The sequence below is a fragment of the Schistocerca gregaria genome, chromosome 4 (assembly GCF_023897955.1).
Source record: "Schistocerca gregaria isolate iqSchGreg1 chromosome 4, iqSchGreg1.2, whole genome shotgun sequence".
Lineage (NCBI taxonomy): Eukaryota > Metazoa > Arthropoda > Insecta > Orthoptera > Acrididae > Schistocerca > Schistocerca gregaria.
In genome coordinates this window covers 164038572-164060197 of record NC_064923.1, presented here as the reverse complement: position 1 = coordinate 164060197, position 21626 = coordinate 164038572, and positions in this window count along the sequence as shown.

Genomic DNA, 21626 nt, shown 5'->3' with positions numbered 1-21626 from the left:
CGTCTACTTCTTAATCTACATAAGTTACATCTTCCTCCATCCACCGACTAACAATATCATCAGTCTTAAGAACGTTAAAGCTGACACGTTCCTGCGAACATTTTGCGCTATAGTGAAGAAAATAGGTACGTATTTCACGAGACGTGGTTTTGGCGACTCCAACACGCGTCAGTAACACTCAGCAGTAACAAATGAAGATGGCGGAAATGCAACTGACGGCGAAACTTTGTAGGGTTGGTGACTTAGGTAGGGGGGGGGGGGAATGGTGTAAAAGCATTCTGCTATAACAACATTGCAGAGCGAATTCGAAAATTTTTGCACGGCCTGAGAGACCACACCTCATGAGTTAAGGATATTGTAGTAGACAGAAAAACACTAAACAATACTCCTCAATGGACCGACCGGCCGCCGTATCATCCTCAGCCCACAGGCATCAGTGGCTGCGGATATGGAGAGGCTTGTGGTCAGCACACCCCTCTCCCTACCGTATGTCAGTTTACGAGACCGGAGCCGCTACTTCTCAGTCAAGCAACTCCTCAGTTTGCCGCACAAGGGCTGAGTGCACCTCGCTTGCCCACAGCGCTCGGGAAACCGGATGGTCACCCATTCAAGTGCTACCCCAGACCGACAGCGCTTAACTTTGGTGATCTGACGGGCACTTGTGTTACCACTGGGGCACCGTCGTTGGAATTAGTTGACAGAGGTTTACAATAAAGAGATCATCTTGTCAAAAAGGCTCTCCTTTTTTTTCAGATGTCGAACTCCTGTCACGCGAGCAGGAGCCGGAAACAGGAACCTGCACTGGACCCCTACGACACCTCATCCGTTTGTTAAGGTCTCGCAACAACTGGCCATACCATGACATTAAAAAAAACAGCTTATTAAAACACAACAACAACAAGCCTTAATACCAGAAATCTTAGAGATTCAAATCACAAGTAATTTAAATTGGAACGACCACATAGATATTGTTGTGGTGAAACCGAACAAAAGACTGTGATTTGCTGACAGAACACTTTGGATATGCAACATGTACTACTACAGAGACTGGCTACGCTACGCCTGTTCATCCTGTTCTGGAGTACTGCTGAGCAAGGCGGGATCTGCATCATACAGGTCTGACGGAGGACGTCGAATAAGTTCCAAGGAGGGCAGCTGGTTTTCTACCATCGCGAAATAGGGAAGGGATATTCGAGGGTTGGAACTTTAATAGTGGCAACTATTTATTTATATCTCGTACAAAATAGATACGTGTTTCAAAGTTTTACTGATCTTCAAAGTAGTCACCCGCATTGTGTATAACCCGTTGTCAGTGATATGGAAGTCGTAGAATACTCTTAGCATGCCAGTTGTGTTGACAGTTCGAGCGCCGCTGTCTGTTGCCCGACGAATTTGTAGCAGTTCTGAAGTGAATGCCGTGAAGTGTTTACAGAGTTTAGAAAACGAATTGAACTTACGAGGGCTTATGCCAGCGGAGGGCAGTAGGTGGTGTAGCACTATAGCACTTAGCAGGAGCATCAGTCAAACAAATCAGTAACAGCGTGCACTGTACGTGCTTGAGCATTGTCCTCCAAAACGATGGTCAGGTCCTGCAGAAAGTGTCATCACTTCTGTCTCTAAGCTGGTAGTAGGTTGTGTTCCAAAAATGAACAGCATGCTCTGACAGAAGTGATGACACTTTCTGCAGCACTTGACCATCATTTTGCAGGGCAATGTTCAAGCACGTACAGTGCAAGCTGTTACTAATTTGTTTAATTGTTGGGGCTGCTAAGTGCTACACCACCTACTGCACTCCCTGACTTGAGTTCAACTCGATAGTTAAACTCAAGGAAACACTTCACGGCATTCGGTTCATAAGTGCTACAAATTCGTCGGGGAATAGACAGCTCCGCTCGAACTGTCAACACAGCTGGCATGCTAAGAGTATTCTACGACTTCCACATTGGTGGCAGCGGGTTATATTCAATGCTGGTGACTAATTTGAAGGTCAGTAACACTTTGAAACACGTATCTATTTTGTACGAACTGTAAATAAATAGTTGCAACTATTAAAGTTCCAACCCTCGTATTACTCGAATTGTGGTGACAATCAATAAAACAGACTTTTCGTTTGCGACAGTATCTTCTGATAAAATTCGTTTACCAAATTTCTCTTCCGAATGTGAAAACATATTTTAGGAGGCCACACACATAGTAATGAACATTAAAATAAAATAAATGAAAACAGAGCTTACGCTGAACGATTTAAGAGATTATCCCGCGCTCTGTTCGACAGTAGAAAGGTAGATATGTAACTTCAATGTGCACTCACTGAGAGAACTTAACTGTGTCCAAGACCCTTCAGAACTGAGAAAAGAAATTAGTATCATTAATGAAACTATCAGTCGCAACTAATAAAATCAATAACGTGGTTCAGCCACAGAGCGGACAGAGCTGTAATTAATGAAATTACAACTACGAACTTTGTATAATACAAGGTGAAGTTAATGTGTATTTACCTCCAAAAACACAGAAAAGGCCTTAACCCAACTCAGATCCAATAGGCTCTCAGCAACAGTACTAAGATTAGATCGCACTTCCAAGTCTTTACGGAAGCTAACGTGACTTGGCAACCGAAGAAGACAGGATAATATTAAATCTGATGTGAACACCAGGCACTATTTGCGAAACAAGAAATCGTTGGAAGTGAATGTTCAGAAACGTTGTCACGAATTCTAATTACTTGGTGACGGCAGTCGGCGAGTGGGATGGAGGCGGCAGCTGCAAGTTCCTTAGTCTATGCGGTTTATGTATGCCACTAGGCTGTGTTCAAGGGATACTGCTGGTCGTCACAGTGTGGAATACATACAGCGTGTCACCTTCCAATTGCTAGTGTGCACAGTCTATGGCCTGCAGCATTCGACAAGCGCTACCTTATGTTTGTCCGATGCATTCCGAGCTCCAAATGGAATGAAAATCAGTGTATGCGGTGCACCTTGTAAAAGCTAGAATGAGGACAGGTCGTGAACTCTGAAGTACATGAGCATACCAGTTGCTAGGTAACTGAAGCGGATAACAGAGGACAACCTCTATCGATACGAGCCGGCTCTGCTCATTATCCTCCAAGCGGATACTAAAATTTATTTCCTAAGATAAAACATTGACTGATATATCTACTTTGGGTACCACAACAATTTTCTAGTTGCTGCTCAATTTCCGAATGTAAATTCACATGGGCCCCAACGGTATTGGTTTTCTAGTTGCTGCTCAATTTCCGAATGTAAATTCACATGGGCCGCAACGGTATTGATAAAAATATATTTAATTGAAATTCTGTTTCCTGAAAAATTTTTACTCAAATCTAAGGCCTTCTGGAAAGGAGACGACATAGTTATATTTTATTTTTACAACTACTGGTTACCTTGTTAAGCTTAAGGTCATTAAAATGTATTTAAACATGCCGTAGCAAGCACGGAATGGCCTTCACTGGTTGTAAATCAGTGAAACTGCATTAACGAGTAATTTTTCCTACTGTAGTATTTTACCCATTCGATGTATAATGTTCAAACCCGAAAACACACTATCTGTTGCTGAAATACATTCTATTTGGAAGCGAAGTGACCAGCACTTGCTTCCCTCCATAAAAACGTGAAGTCACTAAGAAACCGAATGCCTTGACTGGATCAGAACTGCGAACTATCGCTATGTTCACCACACAGATCCACACCTGTCGTATTAACGTAGTACTACCTCAGATTCCGAACACAACTGTTTGCAGTACTCAGCATAGGTGAAAATGTGAAAATGTTTTTTAAGCAAATCGTAAGACAAAAAACGATTAAAACCCGATAACTAAACAGTATTAACACAAAGGTAATTTTTAAATTTCTTTGCCTGTAGCGTCAGAGAGTTGGTGGAAACTGAGCGATGTACTCAAATAGCTTCAAATGTGAAAGCCTTATTTCATAATGAATTATATATCACATGACAGCATTCGCAAAATAGAAGAAGTGAAAATGTTTGAGGCACTGAAATTTTCCCCAAAGACTTCCTCCGTCCTGATTTGTCCTGGTTACTTCCTACAGCTTTTGGTAGTTCGGGGGAATTGAGTCACGAAACTACAAAAACGGACGCTATTTGTGTCACATAGGAAATCAATAACAAATCGCCAAGACATAATAAAATTGCTTTTAGAGAGATAATCATGTTGCGTGCTAAATTATGTTTCCATTCAAGACGTAATTAATATTCTAGGAATTTATTCATTTCCTAGATTTTTGCGTCTAAAATCATCTAAATAAATGTGTATTTCGTTGACCACATTCACATTTCACGGCTAATATAATAACTACTGCTTGGTCCTGAATAAATCAGTTAGTTATTCACAGACAGTGATTATTTTAAAATAAGTTGCTCTAGAGTCATTTCTCAGAACGATAATTCAATCTGGTAATTGCTAGGTTTCTGTCACGTTGCACACAAAGTCGGCAGTACAGAATGACGCTTTCACCGTAACGAATTTGGATAATGATACTGAAAAAATACGAGACTAAGTGCTTTTACTGCAAGACTACACTGGACTTGCAGTATGTTTTGGAAGGCGACAGACGAGTCTGAGTTACTGCACTGAGATCAATAACTGTAACTAGTAAACCTTCCATTTGACTACCTGTCCCATGGGTCTGCTAAACTACGTTTGCCCCTTAACTGTTTTTTATTGATAGCCGGCATTAGAGGTTATCACAATTATCAGCTTCCCAATGAATTTCAATGCTGAAATAGTGTTAATGAAATGGTCATACTGTTATAATTTTTGTGAAATGTTGACGGATGATTAATATATCGACACGCGATAGATCTTTTCTAATAGTTATGGCACAAGGTTGTTGATTGAAAATTGAACAACAGTAAGTGTTATGCGTGATGACAAAAATTAACATAAACTGATGGCAGCACAAATGTGCAGTGAGCAGGTAACAGCCCTGTACGGCGAACGTAGGCAAAGACTAAGGTTTTTCTGACTGAACTATTTGCTCCGGCTCTAAAAGTGGATAACGCAATCTGAAATTATTTAACACTGAATAGACCTTGATGGATCTATTCCACATAGCAGTTGTACTACGTTGGTGCAGCTAAGAACAAGTTGTGAGATTGTAATCCTGTTTCACCTAACAGGTCGCAGCAGCAATACAGTACCGCTTTTCCCGATATGTGGCGCTGTGTCAGGTGACGGTCTCGGTTCAGGCGTTTGCAGAGCAGCGACGTGCGGCCCCTGTGATTCCCTATCGCAGGCACGAAATACTCGAAGTCGCGGGTGGCGGACACTCCCGTTCGCCGGTCGTACCATGTACCAGTTTGATTCACTTATACGGCAGTGTGCACAATATCAGAGCGGCAGACGTATCACGAATAAGATTGACCTCGGTACAGCGAGTTGTTCGAGATGACTGAGGTTCAAACTGTCGGTGCAACGAAGTCCTCACCACAGGCTCCGTCGTCAAGACTAGTGATGGTGCGAAGTTACGCCCAAGACAAGTGCCCCTAGGGCAACCCACTCATAATTAAAGTCAATACCAGAATCTTCTCTAGGTCGTAATCTCAAATCTAAAACATCGTCTCCAGCCCGGAGTCCGAATAGCAAAGACGAAATATGTCCTTCCCTCACTTCCCGTCTGACCTCGGTAAACTCTACAAAAGCACTCAGTAACCTCCCCCACAAGGGTTTCGTGCCAATCGCACGACTCCACGGGCTCCATGTCTCCCCGCGAACTCGTCTGCTCTACTCGCAAATTCCCGTGCAGAGAGGAGATGTGCCCCCCAAATTTTTTTTTTTTTTTTGACGGCCACTTCAGGCAGTGTGTTATTTTGAGCTTTCATGTAGCTGGAGAGTGCACAGCATATTTATCATGTACCTCACTATCTGGTGTTTGTTCTTTCCGCGCGCTATGCGATATTGGAATAATAGAGGATTTTGAAGCTGGTTCGATGAACCCTCTTCCAGAAACTTAGATGTGATTCGCAGAGTATCCATGTAGACGTAGATGTAGATGGACGGCCTGAACGTTACTGAATGTCCGAGCAGAGACCTCGACTAAACTGAGAGAAGTGCTTTAGTGTCCTAATATAGATCATTTCAGACCCACCGTAAAGGTTGTGTTCCTTCTAAAACTGTTTAGAAGACGTGAGGTTTCCCAAAAACTCTATAGGGCAAGGGACACCACCACCTGATGGCTCTCTTGAATGCGTCTTACCCATGGTGTACACGGAAACTCACGAATTTTTATGGCCCCCGTCCCTGTTCACAACGGGAGTTTACGACGCTGTCGTAACGCGTTGGCTAGACGACCTAGATTTCTTTCGCGTCCCCGGCCACTGCTATGGCAAGAGGCACGTAAGATGTGGGTCCATTTAGGCCATTTTTCCCACTCTTCGGCCACAAGCATTGTCTGTACAGTGTTGGAAAACTGCTTGTGACCATTACTCAGAGTGTCAAGATGTGCCTTTCCCTAATAGCTGCACGTAACATTCAAGCCCCGAAAATCCACTGAAAGTTTATCTGTGAAATGACAAAACTGCCTGCAAAATTTCAGGAAAATACTACTCAAAGGAGAGCCACCGTATAGACCCCACATGCATTAACATTGTATACGCTTCCATCAATGCCAAATCACGCTGATAACTTCCTGTCGTCTCACAACCACAACGCCTTCGGTGAAGAATCAACGTTAAACTGTACCCTTGAATATGGAGAATAGTGAGAGAGTGACGTGTCCTCAGTATATAACATATTGGACATGTTGTAAACTGTTATGATATTTTGTGAAGAAATATTAAAACTGCTCATCATTATCAGTTCGGCCTTATCTATCACATTACGCTATATGATCAAAAGCATCCGGACACGTGTCTGAAAATTACTGTCAAGTTCGTGGCGCCCTCCACCGGTAATTCTGGAATTCAGTATGGTGTTCGCCGTCCCTTAGCCTTGATGAGAGCTTCCACTCTCGCAGGCATACGTTCTGTCAGGTGCTGGAAGGTTTCTTGGGGAATGGTATCCGATTCCACACGGAGTGCTGCGCTGAGCGGAGGTATCGATGTCGGTCGGTGAGGACTGGCACGAAATCGGCTTTCCACAAAATCCCAGAGGTGTTCAGGACAGGACTCTGTAAAGGCCAGTCCATTACAGGGACGTTATTATCGTGTAACCAATCCGCCACAGGTCGTGCATTATGAACAGGTACTCGATCGTGTTGAAAGATGGAATCGCCATCCCCCAAATTGCTCTTCAACAGTGGTAAGCAAGAAGGTGCCGTGATAGTGCCACGCAAAACAATAAGGGGAGCAAGCCTCCTCCATGAAAAATATTACCACCGTCTCCGAATTTTACTGTTGGCTCTACACACGCTGGCAGATTACGTTCACTGGACATTCACCATACCCACACCCTGCCATCGGATCGACACATTGTGTAACGTGATTAGTCACTCTGCACTACGTTTTTTCCACTGTTTACGCTCCATACACCAAGCGAGGGTTCGTTTGGTATTTACCGACGTGTTGTGTGGCTGCTCATAGCAGCCGCTCGACCATGAAATCCCAGTTTTCTCACCTCCTGCCTAACTGTCACAGTACTGGCATTGGATCCTGATGCAGGTTGGAATTCCTGTGTGATGGTCTGGATGGATATCTATTACACATTAAGACCCTCTTCAACTACCGCGGCCTCTGTCAGTCAACAGACAAGGTCGGCCTGTACGTGTTTCCACTTCACTATCACATCGGAAACAGTTGACCTAGGGATGTTAGGGTTGTGGAAATCTAGCGTACAGATGTATGACACTAGTGCCACCCGATCAAGTGACCTAGTTCGAAGTCAGTGAGTTCCGTGGAGAGCCCCATTAGGCTTTCCCACGATGTATAATGACTACTAAGGTCGCTGATGTGGAGTACCTGGCAGTAGCTGGCAGCACAATACACCTAATATGAAAAACATATGTTTTTGTGGGTGTCCTGATACTTTGGATCACATAATCTACAAATAAATCGCAATGTAATGAACCATAAAAATAAATATCACTGAAACGATAGAGGAAAACATTATAAATGTCAAGTAACCATGTTAAAAATCTCCTTATATTGCTGATGTCAGAGCAGTTCATTACAAAGTGTTTCATTGTTGTTGTTGTGGCTTCTAGTCTGAAGTTTGGTTACCTGTCATTATCAATCCTACTTTACCTCCAACAGGATGTTCCATTTCTCCATAACTATTGAAACTAAATAGAAATTTCAGTTTAATTACTGTTGTCAAGGCTTCGTCTCCTCCTACTGCCTTTATACCCCATCCCTCCTGTCATTCTTCCCTACAGTACGAAATAGAAAATTCCTTAATACCTTGTGGTGTGTCCTGTTAATCAATCGCTTGTTTTAATCAAGTTGTGCCATATCTCTGTGACTCAAATTCGCTTTTGTTAACAGCACCGCTACGCTTGCAGCGCCTCCCGAGGGCTCGTGACAATACCAGTTGGGCCCTAGACCCCTGTAAAAACGTGGCCTGATGAGTTCTGACTGTAGAGGTGACTGTAGCGCTCAAATGGACGCAGATCCTACCAAGCCATTGATCCAAGTTGCCAAGAAGGCACATTGCAAGCTGGTGGCGGCTCCATAATAGGGTGGCCTCAGTTTACATGGAATGGTCTGGGTTCTCTGACCCAAATGAACCGATTATTGACTGGAAATGGCTATGTTCTACTTCTTGGAGACCATTTTCAATCATTCGAGAACTTCATGTTCCCAAAAAACGACCGTAATGTTATGGATGACAATGTGCCATGTCACCAGGTCACGACGGTTCTCTATTGGTTTGAAGAACATTCTGGACAATTCGAGCGAATGATTTAACACCGATTGAACATTTTTAGGAGATAGTAGAGAGATCACTTTGAACTCAAAACCTTGCGCCGGAAAAACTTTCGCAATTGTGGACGGCAGTAGATGCAGCATTTATTAGTATTTCTGCAGAGAGTTCCAAAGGCTTGTTGAGTCCATACCACTTCGAGTTGCTGCACTACAATCGCCAAAAAGGAGGTCCGACACGATATTAGGAGGTATACCATGACTTTTGTCACCTCAGTGTTAGATGCACTGTTACTGTGTTCACATTAGTTCCTCCAATTTTCAATGACTCCAGTGCAATCTTTCCAGATTAAGGTGTTCCGCCAGTTCTCAATTTAGGTATGCTGCTGTTCACTTCCGCTATTATAATGGTCACATCTCGTAAAGTTTCTATCGTCTTACCTTCTTCCTCTTTTGTGTACTGGGGCCTGTCTTCAATTGGAAGATCAGCAGACTAAACGTAAATAAAAGATCTGCCACCTTTATAAAAAAAACTGCTATATACGCCAGATGGACAACGGGGGCCTGTTGAGCTGTCGAGCTGGACGACGATCGGATTTCTACAAACTTCTTGTGAAATTATGGCTGATGCATTCGATGTCTGTGTCTCACACTCAGTGACGGCCCGGCTATTGCCCTTTAAGCAAACAACCTTTTTGTCGGAATTGTTCATGCCCTCGTCTAATGCTCTGTGCTGTAGGAGGCTCCACAGTATACGAAAATAACGCTGAACAGTTATTACTAACCCGCACCGTGAAAAACGTAGAACACAAAACACTTTCTGTTGTCTCGACAACACTTTTACTAGAACTGAAGTGGGCAAAAAAATACCTCTGAGCACTGTGGGACTTAACATCTATGGTCATCAGTCCCCTAGAACTTAGAACTACTTAAACCTAACTAACCTAAGGACATCACACAACACCCAGCCATCACGAGGTAGAGAAAATCCTTGACCCCGTCGGGAATCGAACCCGGGAATCCGGGCGTGGGAAGCCAGAACGCTACCGCACGACCACGAGATGCGGGCAAGGTGGGCATACACAGGTCCTACTTAGCGGTAACCATGTAAAGCGCGTGTGTTTGTCCTGTCCAACAGTACGTTTGGTCACGCACGTATCTCAAATAACATAACAGTTATGATATTTTTAAATCGGATGATTTGTCTTGTAGTAGTTTTACAGGTGGTGTAAGTATTATATTGACGAATAATGGAGAAATTTCAGTACATCAAAATGTAAATGAGATTGCCTTAAGAACTGTTAAGTGGTCGTTGCGAACGGACTATTACTGAAGTTATATAAAGCACTTTACATTCGACTTTCAGCTGCATCACAACACCGTTACAAGTAGGGCATGACGGTACATCAGTAAATGAAAGAGAATATTATAAATTATTAGGTATTTACAAGAATAAGAATCGGAACGTGGAAGTCACATGCTACATAATTTCTTAAACGTGTAAGCTCTACAATTTTCGTGTTACCTATAATACCAGTTTTTGAAACGAAAATAACAAAAAGTTTATTTAATTTTCCTATTGTCATTCACTAATATGTTATGAAAATATATTCACGGGTAACTCTTTTCTGACTACGTACGTGTTTGTTGCAAAGAAGCGTGTTCTAAGGGAAAGATGTGATGATTTCTCTAGATCTTCTTGTAGTAAGTTTTTCAACCGGTCTTCCTGTCAAGAATCAGTCATATATCGTAAACAACAGTATCATCTGTAAATATGACACTACACGAAGGTATGTTTTACACTATCCATCCTTTGAGCTCAGTGCGGCGAAGGAAGAACTGGTGTATTTATCGGTAAACCTCTTACTGAATCTTCCCAGTGACATAAAGAATGTATTATATTATACAATGAACTTGACACACAAGAATTTAAATATAGTTAAGAATAAACTAATCTATGCTAAAATATTATATTAAGACGCATAAAGATCAGTGGACCATACACGTAACTAAACGAAAACAACCATTGCTTCAAAAGTAGAAACTACGTAGGTAGGGCAACTGGCTGTATGAATTTATGGCAGATATTACGGATTTCATTTGCGCTGTGAATTGCTGCACCGCTGTGATATAACGATGGGATATCTCTTTCTGACGGAACGCAATGTAATAGCTTGTTTTTCTCGTTAAACCTTTTACGACAGCGATAATAAAACAAACTTTCCGTCGCTTCGCAGAACATTGCGCCAAACGAGAGAACAAGATAGTGGCCAACTTTATGAAGCTCTTTTTCTATAGGCTATTGGAGCACCAGCAGACGTTCCTATTAATTTACGAGAATATTTGATTCAGTAACAACCCCAGACGAGAAATTCATTGCCTAAAAGTAGGATAGCGTCCTACCAAACGATCTGTTTTTCACAATTGCTTCATTTAAGAGCTACACGCATCACGCTGAAAAACACTCTATCTGCGTCAACTCAGTGCCTACGAAGATGTGGCCAAGACATAATAGATTAATGTATTTCCTGGCAATGAGCTAATATCTACAGGGTATACTAAATTTCGCACAAAAAATCTACTGTGTTGCGTTAATATTTATGTATGTTTCACCAAATAAGCTACATATTACTGAGACACACGAAATATATCTTGAATAATACTCATTGCTAAGTAGTAATGCTGTTCTATAAATAAGAAGAAATTTCCTTTGTAGCTTCTGCAGCGAAGAATGTAAGGCGCACCTAAATAAGGAAAGTCGAATTAAACAAAACTTTCAACACCAAGAAACCTGTACAGATATGTTCACGTCTATCGTATGGTATCCTGTCGGAATCTTTCCCAAATTGTGTAAAGGCTATTTCAAGAACAATTTCGTCGTGTGGTATTGAGCGGATGAGTTTCTTTGTACTTGGGTGACACGCACTCTGACACTGGCACACACAAACACATACACACGCACACGCACACGCACGCACACACACACACACACACACACAAACACACACACACAAACACACGCACACACACACACACACAAACACACACACACACACACACAACATCACATGCGCGAAAAACACGCACCAGGGACGAATATCCAAGTGGGAGGGACATCGATAGATGTGGTGTACAAATAAACATGAAGAAGTGATTGCCACTTCAGAAAGATTGACTGGCCTTTTCAAGAGAAACAGCTTCACCAATTGAACAGGTGAATGACGTATAGGTCCACCTCTGGCCCTTATCAAGTAGTTATTCGGCTTGGTACTGACTAGCGGAGTTGTTGGATGTTCTCCTGAGGGATGTCGTGCCGCATTCTGTTCAATTGGTGCGTTAGATCGTCCTGGTCCTGAGCTGGATGGAGAGCCGTGCCCATAGTGATCCAAACGTTCTCAATTGGAGAGATCCGGCGACCTTAATAGCCTAGGTAATGGTTGACAGGCACGAAGATAAGCAGCAGAAACACTTGTCATTAGCGGGCGGACGTTAACGACCATCAAAACTGGTACAGAGATTACTGAACACAGGGTTGTCATAGCAAAATTGAATATTGTAATCCCCAAAATCCTCCAAAAATAAGCGAAAGATATACCTCTTCAAAAAAACAGATATAAATTTACTTGACGCCTTCTTGATAGACAATGTCCACTCGGTCCAAATTAATGATAAAAGTGTAGATCAGACGTGGCTTGAATTCAAAGAAATAATATGGGCAGCAATTGAGAGATTTATATCAAGTAAATTAACAAACGATGGAGCTGATCCTCTTTGGTACACAAAACGAGTTAGAACAACCAAACTAACATGCCAAATTTAAACTAGCATAAAATCCCTAAGATTGGCGCTCTTTCACCGAAGCTCTAAATTAAGAGCGAAGTTCAATGTAAGATGCAAATAACAGTTTCCACAACGAAACTTGTCTCGAAACCCGGCAGAAAATCGAAAGAGATTCTAGTCGTATGTGAAGTATGTTAACGACAAGAAACAATTAATGCCTTATATTCGCGATAGAAATGGAGATACTATCCAAGACAGTACTGCCAAAGCAGAGTCACTTAACACATCCTTCCGAAATGCCTTCACAGAAGAAGAAGAACAAGTAAATATTCGACAATTCTAATCAGGAACAGCTGCCAACGTGTACGCTGATGTATTAGCTCCTTAACAATCATATACAACCTTTCGCTCGACGATAGATCCGTAACCAAAGACTGGAAAGGTGGACAGATAACACCAGTATTCAAGAAAGGAGTAATCCACTTAATTACAGGCCCATATCATTAATGTCGATATGTAGCAAGATTCTAGAACACATATTGTGTTTAAACATTATGAATTACCTGGAAGAAAACTCTCTATTGAGACACAGTCAACAAGACTTTAGAAAACATCATTCTTAAGAAACGCAACTAGATTTTCATTTACACGAAGTGTTGAGTGCTATTGACAAGGGATGTAACATAGATTGCCTATTTCTCGATTTCCGGAAGGCTTTTGACACTGAACCACACAAGCGGCTTGTAGTGAAATTGCGTACTTATTGAATATCGTCTCATTTATCTGGGCTCAGATCGAAGCGGGGCTCACCACTGAAGGTAATTATAGTCCATTGAAAGAGATTCCAGCGTGAATGTGCCCGACACCAATGCACATGGCCTCGTTAGTTTTCAGATGTCAATGTTGGTCGCAGCAAGGGGGGCCGTGAGCCCACTCCCCTTTCTGGGATCCGCCTAATACTGGTCCTCCTGGCGATTGCAGAATAAGGTGCACGTCGGATCGGTGATAATGATAAATCTGGGGCTCCCTGACGAATGCTCGGTCCACATGTTCCGTCGTCTCTATAGATAGACCACTTCATTCTTGACGCCACGGTTTACTCATTCCTGCCAACATCATCGCATACTTGCATCGCCGATTCGCCAATTACTCATACTGGCTTCTCTGTGGTCACTACGACTGCTCTCTAGAGTGCTGACAGCTGTGTATATTATTCACATGCCTTGCTGTAAGACATAGTGAACTGTGAGCTGAGTTCACGGAAAGAAAATCGCAAAGAGTTTATGACCATGTTTCGACATATTTACTATCCTTGACGTCCTCTTGGTCAAATTGCGCTGCACCTCAAACTTCATCTATCGGCCATCAAAGTTTACAGATTCACATTGTTCATGGATGCCTGTATATACATCAGGTTTTCACCAATTTCCATAAGTCGTTCGTATTGCATCGTTTCTTTCGATGTTTTAGAGTGTATAAAAGTCAAACACGGTGCACTCAGCCTCGTGACGGCAATTGAGGAGCTACTTCATTGGTCGCCAGCGGCTCCAAGGTCGAAACGTCGCCAGCTATCAGGAGACCGGTGTGGTGACCCCATGACCCTCCATACGGTTTCCGATAATACGACGGATGTCTGAAGCCGCGGCAGTCGGTCGAGTGTAACGTTGTCTTGAGGGATTCATCGCTGAATTTACATTTTTTAAAGACAAAAACTTCTTCAGTGGAAAAGATATGGTAATTGACACTAGAAAAAGAAACAGTTGTGATGTACGAATATTAGAATTCAAAGGAAGAAAAAAACGGTGACGTAATAGCGTCTCTAAGTTCAAACAATAATGCCTGAAAGATGAAGATCACTGTATTCGATTTACACACAAAGTAGAATGAATTTTAACTAAACTCATTAGGTTTTTCATATCATTACAAGAAAAATAATTAAATTTTAAACGTAATTGTGATTCAAGGTACAACCTCCGATCGGGACCACTGTCGATGACTTGCAACAGTAGCGGCCCAAGAGAAAGCCAGAGCCCATGTGGTGATCGTCCGAGACATAGACACTGGGGTCATTCTACAACCACACGAGGGGGACGTCGAATGATGCTATCGTCATGCTACAATCATACTAAGGCGACGTGGGAGGATGCTGTCACCTGTCTTGAAAGTGTAAACTTTGCGAAGAACCTGTCGGACAAGGAGAAGCGTGCCTAAAAGTGATAGAACCCTGCGACCACTAGGACGGAGCGTCAAGAATGCACGTGTGAGGGCGAGTGAAATCTTCTGAGCAGCCTTTTTTACCTGCCTGAAAAACAAGAATTTTTCGACAATTCCAGTACCCCACAGTCAAACGGAGGAGCGTATACAAAGGGCGAAAAATGCGCACAGGGAAAAATAGGAAAATAAAAAACTTAGAAAAGAGTCAACTTGCTTTCCTGGACTGGAAGAACGTTCCCGATAAATGACGAACGCCAGCAGATCCTGAGACAAAGTACAAAAATGATACTGCCCAGCACTCAGGCAGCGAGAGCTGTTACAGAGAAGTGTTGCGTTGCTAATTTCACAACAATTAATGAATGCAGAAAAAATTAGAAAACCTTTGCGACCAACACAGTGAAATCGTGAGAAAGAAGCCAATTCTCAAGTCAAACACCAGCCCAAGCAAGCTTAAAATCTACACCCTTCGTGGAGAGACGTGCTCATGAAACGGATATTAGTCACTGGACGGCACTGCAGATTTGGTCCGCCAATGACATCGCCGAGAGGAAGGAAATTTTGAGGAGCCGTTCAGCTTAGAGACGGATGGGAATGGAAGAGCAGGATCGCCGAGACAGCGCGGAAGGAAGAGGACATGGAGGTTTTTCCGTTTACCGCCCATATCGGTCTTTCGTCATCGTGATGTCGCTGCTTTGCTTACGGAAACACACGGTGACCTGCGAACACTGACATCGTTCCGGGCCCTCACCACAGTCACGAGCCACTGTGGCCAGTAGCTGACTCGTGCCCCACACCTGCAAGGTGGTGCGCTGCCAAAGCCAGCGCCTGCCGCCGTGGTCACCACACGACAAACGTTTATGGAGTTGTGAGATGATTGATTCCTCCTTCTTTCCTTTTAATAACAGAATAGTGCCAAGGCCACTCACATCGGCCCTAAGATTTGTAATTTTTCTGAGTGTGTGTGTGTCTGTGTGTGTGTGTGTGTGTGTGTGTGTGTGTGTGTGTCAAACTTACCGAAATAAATACACTTTCATGTTTTATTCATCTAAACAAACTGTTCAGTTCCTTGATCAATCCGTTAATCTCATAACATTTTGCGCTTTGATTTCTCTTAAGCACTGATAACACTTCATTATTGGCACCCATTATGAAGCGATCTCATTGGCAATTTATATGCTGTATGATACGAAAGACTCTCAATGCTGGGCGACCTCAATGAATACCATAACATCATTTTACACTTGTTAACAAAATTCACATATTTTGTGTGATGATATAGTCACACGGTACAAAGATATAATATGAAAAAAATTAATTGTAACAGAGTACCGTAAGGTATCTACTGTAGCTTGGGCCCTCGTACACATTTGTTAACGTTGAGCTTACATACCACTTTACATAAGCATACATTGTAAACATGAACACCTAAGCCACTGTAACGCCTTTAACATTGGTAACTTATAGTTTTTAAACTATTGCGTTATAAAAAATTTTGCCTGACCCCACGGCTTATCTCAGAAGAAAGATTAAGGAAAGGCAAACCTAAGTTTATAGCTTTTGCAGACTTAGAGAAAGCTTTTAGAGGTGGCAGGGGTAAAATACAGGGAGTGAAAGGCTATTTACAATTTGTACAGAAACCAGATGGCAGTTATAAGAGTCGATCGACATGAAAGGGAATCAGTGGTTGGGGAGGGAGTGAGAAAGGGTTGTAGCCTCTCCCCGATGATATTCAATCTGTATATTGAGCAAGCAGTAAAGGAAGCAAAAGAAAAGTTCGGAATAGGCATTAAAATCCATGGAGAAGAAATAAAAACTTTGAGCTTTGCCGATGACATTGTAATTCTGTCAGACACAGCAAAGGACTTGGAAGAGCAGTTGAACGGAATGGACAGTGTCTTGAAAGGAGAGTATAAGATGAACATCAACAAAAGCAAAATGAGGATAATGGAATGTAGTCGAATTAAGTCGGGTGATGCTGAGGGAATTGGATTAGCTAAATGAGACACTTAAAGTTGTAAAGGAGTTTTTCTATGTGGAGAGCAAAATGACTGATGATGGTCGAAGTAGAGAGGATATAAAATGTAGTCTGGCAATGGCAAGAAAAGCGTTTCCAAAGAAGGGAAATTTGTTAACATCGAGTATTGATTTAAGTGTGAAGAAGTTGTTTCTGAAAGTATTTGTACGGAGTATAGCCATGTATAGAAATGAAACATGGAAGATAAATAGTTTCGACAAGAAGAGAATAGAAGCTTTCGAAATGTGGTGCTACAGGAAAATGCTGATGATTAGATGGGTAGATCACATAACTAATGAGGAAGTACTGAATAGAATTGGGGAGAAGAGGAGTTTCTGGCACAACTTGACTAGAAGAGGGGATCGGTTGGTAGTACATGTTCTGAGGCATCAAGGGATCAGCAATTTAGTACTGGAGGGAAGAATGGAGGCTAAAAATCGGAGAGGGACACCAAGAGGTGAATACACTAAGCAGATTCAGAAGGATGTAGGCTGCAGTAGGTACTGGGAGATGAAGAAGCTTGCGCTGGCTTGAGTAGCATGGAGAGCTGTATCAAACCAGTCTCAGGACTGAAGATCACAACAACTACCCCATCAAACAATGCCTTATCAGTACATAAAGTAACTGTAGTTTGTTAACAAACAGTAAATGACCTTAAGATACCAAGCTTACAACTACCATCGATGGAATGTCCTATCACTGGAAAAAGGAAATAAAATATGATTTCTGAATGTATTTTTGCACCAAATGCCTGAATTCACATGTACGCAGTGTGTAACAGTACTTAATTTATTACGATTTGTGTTAAGGGATGCGATTATAGTTCATGTAATTTACATTATTTAAAGATGTATGGAGCTTCGTTTTCGTTTGGCCTTGCTATATTCTTGTACTGAAAACGCTCAGTTGGACGCTGACATGCATCAGATGGTTGGCAAACCTCTTCCTCTCGGTTGTAACAACTGTTAGAGCTGCTCTCGGTGTTAGAATCTCAGTAGGGACTGTCTTTGTTGACAGACCTCGCTGCCCATCCACGTCCTCACTGCCAGTCAATGTTGCACGTCATCGTTTCTGTTGCCAATCCTCACTGCCCCAGCCCATCATTGAGGTCGCTGCCAGTCCTTGATTTCCGTCATCGCCTTCACTGTCAGTCCTCAGTATATGTCATCTTCAGCGCTGCCCATACTCGCCGTGACAGCCAGTCATCGCCTTTGCTTCCAGCCTTCACTGCCCGTCTTCTGCATCACTGCCATTCATCGTCATCACAGCCAGTATCTTTACTGCCATTCCACACTGTTAATCATTGTCTTTTCAGCCAGACATCGCCTTTGCGGCTGATCACTACTTATCCACATATTAGCTGCCAGTCTTCCCTTCCGTCATCAGTTTCTTCACATAGGCCCACAGAAGCATTTTTTTAATTGGTAAAGTGATGAGAGTTCGTGATTTTGACACGGACTACTCATTCATAATTGATGATAGTCTTATCAGTTGAAGAGGCCTGATAACTTTTCCCAGCCACGGTTACTCCGCAGCATTCTGCAACAACTCCCTATACCCATATGACATGTATTGTATATATACAAGAAGATGCAACTTAAAAGTAGCGGAACTGGTTGTGTGAGTCTCTAATCCACTTAAACAAATACAGCGGACAACTGGACTTTCGATTCAGTTTTATATTTTAATAATTTTTACATCTGTATGAAGACACCTGTTCACTATACGAATTGATCGATCAGCTGTGTATATTTACTTCAGATATGGCGGCCCTAGTTTTAAAATTATCAGAACCAAGGAAGAACGGGATCAACATTCTCCGTAGCTTGCTAGTCCCAAACAGCTCGTCATAAAACGTCAGCTCACTGCATGAGCATCACCCAGAAGTTTTCGATATTGCCACTTCCGTTTTATCTTCTATATTTATTGATATTATAATTTACGTTATTAAATCTGTAAGCTGAAAAGCGGCTACATCGCTGCTACCAGTCCACCAACGCAAGGTCACATGAAATGACACCAAAGTAAAAAAAAATCTTTCGCATGTTTACCTGTTGAGGAATTTTTAAGATTAATATTTTCTCAAGAAAAATATGAGTGCAAGGTTATAGTTAAGTGGTTTCTTATTCTATGACTAAACACAACTGTGTAAGTTGTAATGAAATTGTTTAATATTGCAATTTTGTAACGGAAATACACACTTTTACACAGTTTACAATGTGACAATGATAAGACAGTTGTCAAAATGACGCATCTCGGCATCTGAATGTGAACTAATCCTAAACACAACAGTATTAAATTGTAACGTCCAGAAAGTTAAATAATTCTAGTCACAACAATGTTAAATTTTAACTAGAAGTTTCTTTACAAAATTATTCTTACGAGTACGTTATGATGTTGGCCAGTCCTACAGTAAATCACCCAATTCCGGTTCCAAGTTCGGGACTACGTTTAGGATGACAATCAAGTCTATTGAGGATGGTTACTTTTGTGACAAGTTGAGCAAAAGATTACCCAATGTCGCTCGAGTTTACAGTACAGGCATGTTGGTGAACCAAGAAGTTTACGCCTCTGCACGCGGTATTTACCATAGCTGCAATGAGTTGTCACTGCATCGCTGCTCTAGCCCACTGAAATCTAATTAAACCTTCACTGAATTTTCCAGCAGAACCTCTCCTTACGTTTCTCGATATGCGAGAGAACATGAACTCATCCCTCGTCTCAATATATCGCGATATACACGCGCATGGCTGGAGCTGCGTGCATATTATAATGATCTTCAGAACAATTAACTAACTGGCTGGTTCGTTTCTCCACAGCTTGAACTCAACGGTGCTACAGCTAATTTCTAGCTGGAGGCCAGTCACTGTGAACGCAGTGTTCACACAAATTTCTCCTCTGCATCGTGGAGAGTGTTATGCGCTCCACTCTGCACTTGACGCCAGTTCAGAGAAGAGTCCTCGATAATTTCGCTCTCATCTTTCTCGTACACGAACTCTCTCCCAACCCCGGTTCTTTCATTCTCCACGTTACGGCGTTTTCCGGCCGATAGGAGAGTTCCACTTGTTTTGTGGAAACTCTCTCTACCAATCGCAAGGGTCCTACCATTTAAAAGCGTCGAAATCTCGACAACTTTAGTCCTTGCCGGTGCGTTTCCGCCAATCGGACTTTTTGTGCCTGCTCGAGAAGCCTCAAAAGTTACATGTATCTATCGCGTGTGTACCACTTGCAGTTCACTTGATCGAATGTATCACTGGCTCTGTTTGTATCCCTTCGGCATTCCAAAATGAAGTTTTCTAACGCTTCTTTCCTCCAAACTTCAGCCGCACTCTGACTCCCCCTGCAGTAAGCGTCACCTGTCTGGTCGCTGACCCACCGTCGGATGCGCCCCTTCAGGAGCTTTCTGTAGTGTCTCACGGGGGGCAGCCTCTTCATCTGCCCATGCTGGCTTCCACAAAAAAGTTTCATGTCGCTGCTTGTTTCACCTTCAGCTCATTAGCATGCATTATACAAGATTCGTGTGTTAATACCGTCGATTGAGTGTCATCCCTTTTGCATTGCCGGCCGCTGTGGCCAAGCGGTTCTGGGCACTTCAGTCTGAAACCGCCAAAGTTCTAAGTTCTAGTGGACTGATGACCTCAGATGTTAAGTCCCATAGTGCTCAGAGCCATTTTTTTGAACCTTTTGCATTACATACTATAGGCAAATCTGCTCATTGCCGCTGAAGTAAGTTGGGTGTCATATTCATTTTCCTGTTACGATGTACAAAACCCTTATGTGAGGTGCGAAATTGACATTCATTTATTCTGCCACCTTAAATAAGTTGTTTTATTTATTAGATTTATTATGTACTACTGTAAATGTGGCACATCCATGCAATCCTCAATATACAAGCTGTCTTTTATTTTTTTACAGTACCATTTGATAATTAAATTAGGGCAGACATTTCTGTTCTGAAAAAAATAAATTTCTATAGCTAACAAAGAATGTCATGCCGTTCAAAATAGAAGTGTTTGGTGTTACAAGAGGCACTGTATGCAAAACTCAAATGGCAACATCATTCGTGGTCAATTTCTAAATAGCTGCTTCCCCCTGTCTGACAGATAGCACAACAAAGCATCCAAGTGTTCTTGAAATAGCTGTAAATTCCCTGAGGGGGGCCTATACACTGTTATAATTATGAAAGTGCCATCATTTAGTTTTAGTTCAGTGGCACATGCTTCCATATGTTGCTCTACACAAAATTTTTTAGTTTCTAAATGTTTTGCGCTGTGGAAGCTTTTGACATATATGGCAACTCCTCCTCTCATCATATTATCTCTACTTACATGTGCAGCTAATTTGTACCCATTGATGCTAACCTTATGCATATCAGTGACAATGTGATGCTCAGACAGGCATAGTACATCTATTACATTCTCAGTTTCTATATCTTCTAAACAAAGCAGAAGCTCATCAATTTTATTCTTCAATCCCCCAATATTTTGATGAAATATACTAACATTTTTCATTTTCATGTAAATAACCATGCATGAGCAGCGCCTTTTAGACGGAGAGTCTTCGACAGCCGATCAGTTCCAGTCATTCCACAAGGAAGAAGGTACACGGATCATGATGTCTGTAGTACAACCCCGCCTAGACGGTAAATACCGTCAGCTGCCGACAGGTGTTGTTGATATACCTCGATCGAGACAGTCGAAAATGTGTTCCCCTAACGGGATTCGAACCTGGAATCTCCTGCTTACATGGCAGACGCTCTATACATCTGAGAGCCGGCCAATGTGGC